The sequence below is a fragment of the Oxyura jamaicensis genome, chromosome Z (genome assembly GCF_011077185.1).
Source record: "Oxyura jamaicensis isolate SHBP4307 breed ruddy duck chromosome Z, BPBGC_Ojam_1.0, whole genome shotgun sequence".
Lineage (NCBI taxonomy): Eukaryota > Metazoa > Chordata > Aves > Anseriformes > Anatidae > Oxyura > Oxyura jamaicensis.
Window position 1 is genome coordinate 81,644,675 of NC_048926.1, and position 4,629 is coordinate 81,649,303.

Genomic DNA, 4,629 nt, shown 5'->3' on the forward strand with positions numbered 1-4,629 from the left:
AAAAAAAAAAAAAAAAAAAAAAAAAAAAAGAAGCATAGTTCTTGTTTGTTTTTATTTATTTTAAATAACATCATTATATATTCGTATTTATATATATATGGCTGTTTGCAGAAGCTCTGTCAGAAAATGGGTTCAGTTTCAAGCTTTTTGGTCTTTACTATAAGTTCCTCTCATGCGTGCAGTAGGTTACCTTGCTCTTAATGTATGGGGAGGATAAGGAGGTCTGTGTCAACATCATTGTTCATGTCAATGTATTTAAAATTAGGGAGGTGTAGAGAACTGCCAGAGAAAGACATCTGTGCCTGATTGATCACAACGAAAAAAGCAGAACACGCTCTCAATTTATGCCATGGTGTGATGGATTCATCCTGTTTAAACGTAGGCCTCTGCCTCGGGTCACGTCTCCTTACGTTGTTTGAGCGGTCAGTAGGGGAGCACCTTTTTTTTTTTTTTTTCTATTTTAAAGGAACACATAAACTTCTCTTCCTACTCTTCTTGAAGTGTAGGTGGTAGGAAGGTGAGGTAGGTGGTAAAGCGATACAGCTGCTACGCCAAAGGACACGGAAGATACACGGCTGTACACTGGCTTGGCCACATGAACAGGGGGCAGAATTTCTCTTCCCTCTCCTCCATCTTCACCCAACTAGCTTCACCTGTGATGAAACTTAGGCATTGGTAACTTGTACTATTGAAAGACACACATCATGTAAAAGAAAAATACTATAAGACCTTCAGATACATTTCATTGACTCATGTGACTGCTTAAATATTATCATTATAATTTTTCCAGTAGAAATAAATTATGGAGATATTAATGATAACAACATTCATGGTATTAACGAAGACTGAAAATGTGTAGACCTTTAATTAAAAGTTCAGATGCAAGAGCAGGTAGCTCACAGTCTTGCCTGAGCATTGTTTAAAACCACAAGCCTGCATTAATTTCCTACCCTTAATCTGTCTCACAAAGAAAAGAGAAATATATTCTGCGCTTTGGCTTGAAAATTTTCACGATGAGTCTGTGAGATGCTCCAGCTCTGTAAGCCACTTTCAAAAGAAGCTTGAAAGGGATAAATAAGTTACATTTATCCTATCGTGGATCCATCTTTTTGAAAAAGCAGGGTTTTGAAGTCCACGCCACTATGGTCATAGTAGCCTGAGCCTCAACCTGACGTAACTGCACCTTAAACCTAAATAGCCAGTAGCACCTGTAAGGATGGGTGGCTTAAATTTTCCTTTCTACATGTAATACCTAGTTATGTCATGTCCTGTTGACTTCATTTGGCACTGTACAATAAATAAGGTATTGTTTCAATGTAAAAAATGACAGTAAAATCAAGATTAAGAAGCTTACGAATGTAGTCCATAACTAAGTGCAGCTTGTGAAGAGTATGCACTGGTGAGAGCAGTCCTTGCGGGACTAGAAAACACACGAGAAAAATATCTAGGAAGAACGACAGTTTTAAAACCCTGTTTTCACTGCCAAAACCCTTTCGGCAGCATTGCACAGTTCCCTCTTCTCATGCTCAATTTTGGAACGAAATGCACTCTCAAGTTTACTTTAGTAATGCTACCAGTAAGCTATGGTACCAGTGAGGCTCCTTGAAAACAAAACAAAACAAAAACAAAACAAAACAAAACAAAACAAAAAAAACAAACATGGTTTTCTGCTGGGTCAGCGTGTTCAGTCAGCTCAGCCAGCAGTTAACATGGCACTGCCCTCCGGGTGAGGGGATAAAGAGTATGAGAGGCATCAGGGAGTGAGATGCATTATATATGCACACTCACACACACCACACGTATATATATTCTCTAATAGAGGTTATTACTTCTGCCTTGCTTGCTGATAATATTCGAGGCACACATATATATTTCAAGACACACAGGTACATTCTCTCTGCATTAGGGTAAGAAATGCATTTTTATCATAGCGTATTCTGGACATCCTGAAAAAAAAAAAAAAAAAAACAGCATGCTTATGTAGTGCAAATTGCTGCAGGAAAAATAACACGCTTTCACAGCTGCAGTTTGGCCCAGAAAAGCACAGAGGAGCAGTGCAGCCTTTGCCTTCCCCTGCCCTGGTTGCACACCTCGCAGGCTCAGCACCCGGGAGAATGCCACCCACGTCCCAGGTTAACAGCCCCGGGAGGTGCCCGAGACGCAGCGCACATCCCAGGAGGCCGTGTCACCTTGCGCTGCTCGCCGTCTTTTTAGTGAGACTCAGCATCCAAAGAAAACCTGAGGCTCACTCTCTGTTACGAGATGCAGGTGTTCGAGGGAATTTTCATTGCCAGTTTGGGTACTCTAGCGGGTGCTAGGCTGAGGCAGTGCCTGATGTTAACCAAAATAATGTAATATTCGATTCTTTGTTATTTTTTCTGTTGCTTTTTAAATAACTGATTGCTGGTCAACGTAAGGACATACGTATTAGAGGTATTTTAACAATAGCGAAGAATACTGGTAATTAAAAACGTGTACTTCCCTGTCTTCCTCTCTAATCACACTGGGTTTCACTTCTGTAACTTGAACAATGTAAGCTTTGACAGCAGTTATCTATTCCTGTGGATGTCTTTTATAAGATTCGTCTTTGCTGACTTGTAAGGATGCTGTTAACCCCTTTCATACCTTCCTCCTAGCCCAAACCTTTTCTTTCTGGATAACCTGACAAATTCGTGCACTTACTGGTGGATTATGCAGGCTGAGGGATTTCCATTTCCCCATGTATTACCTGCTTTGCATGCAGATTTTTATTTTTACCTTTATATTCATATTCTGTCTAGGAAAGGGGAAGGAGGTGGTTCTTGTACGTTACTGTTTTTCATGCAAATAACTTACACAACTTTTAGTTCTCCAGGGGAAATTTAATTTCTCATATTGTTTCAGGTGCTATGTAGAAGCCTGGCTTCCTGTCCTAAGGGGCAAACGGTATCCCAACATCCTAAAGCAAATCCAATTAATAAATCTTACACACAGTTCTCCTCTGAGGTAGAGGAAAAGCACAGAGGGCTAGTTTGGGATCCAAAAAGGATCAAAAAAGGGATTTGCCGAGAAAGTTGATTATGGGATGTCTTTTTTTTTTTTTTTTTAATGTCTTTTCAATGAATGGTGGGTAGAATGCATTTTTTAATAATTTAAGCCCAGAATGGAAAAACTATTTTTGAGAACAGTCAAAGCAGTAAAATACAGTAAGTCAGTAACGTTGCCTCGTTTGGCTGTTTCTGTTGTGCTGTTCCTCAAACTTTGTCTCATGTGCCCATGACTGTTGTGTGAAGTTAGTAAGATGAGGTAAAGTACCTTGGACACAGTTCATAATCCCATAAACACAGCAATAATGTGCAAGAATGGGCACGACAGAGAAGTTTTGGGTTCGGGACTACAGAACCTCGTCCAGGAAGTCTACCAGTCCCCCACATAGTAACTCATTAAGTTTCATGGCCATGTTGTATCTGCAGTAGTGTCCCTTCCCTCCTCAGATACGAGTACCTTTTTAAACCCTGTCACTCACAGGGTCATAGGATCATCTAGGTTGGAAAAGGCCTTCAAGATCCAATCATCCAGCCCAACCATCCACCGAGTCCCACCACCAAACCCTTATTGCCATGCCCACACATCTCGTAAATACCTGCAGGGACTGGGACTCCACCACCTAACTGGGCAGCCCATTGCAATGCTCAACCACAGCCTCCACGAAGAAATTCTTCCTAACACCCGACCCAAGCACAACCTGCCCCAAATTGAGACCCTTTCCTCACGGCCTATCTCTTGTCAACTGAGAAAAGAGACTGCCTCCATGCTGCAGCCTCCTTGTAGGAAGTTGTAGAGTGCAATGAGGTCCCCCCTCAGCCTCCTCTTCTCCAGACTAAACAGCCCCACTCTCCTCAGCTGCTCCTAACTCTTGTTTCCTAAGCAAGATGAGTTGTCCAAACTCAGGTGAATTATTAACTTATCCATTAAGGGATCATTACAGCAACATGGTACATCTCTCAACTACTTGACATTTGACCTAGCAATTGTTTTGTCCTCTGTATGACCCCAGAGTGAAAACTAAATAAAAATAAAAAATCAGCTAACTGTTTGCATTTCTCACAATTCATTGACGTTTCAGCATTTTCATACAGCACATATATTTAATTAGTGAAGATTTGGTTGTGAGGTTGTTAATCTGGGCAATTAAGCTTTTCCATGGATCAAACTTGTCTGCAATGATAATTCTATAAATGATTAAATTGTTAAAAATTAATAATTATTATAAATTATTAAAAATAAAAATTCTAGCTGTTAATTCCTTGGTGAGTAGTGCTATCCATATTTTATAGCTGTGCAACTGAAGCAGAAATTGACATTTGTAATGTTTCTTAATTTCGATCATGATGAGTATTCCTTTAGGAAAAAAAAAAAAAAAAAAAAAAAAAAGTTTAAGTATTGAAAATGAAACAAAATAATACGAAGTGTCATTTTGGCATTTACCCAGCGTTGCTCTATCTCCTCATTGCAAAACGGAAACAAGAAAGAATCAAAAAGGTGCCTCAAGCCAAAAAAAATAAAAAAATAAAAAAAATAAACCCGTTTACTTCTTTTATGCTTGTGTTGGGTCTGTCTGGGATGGAGTCACCTTTCCCTGCAGCAGCC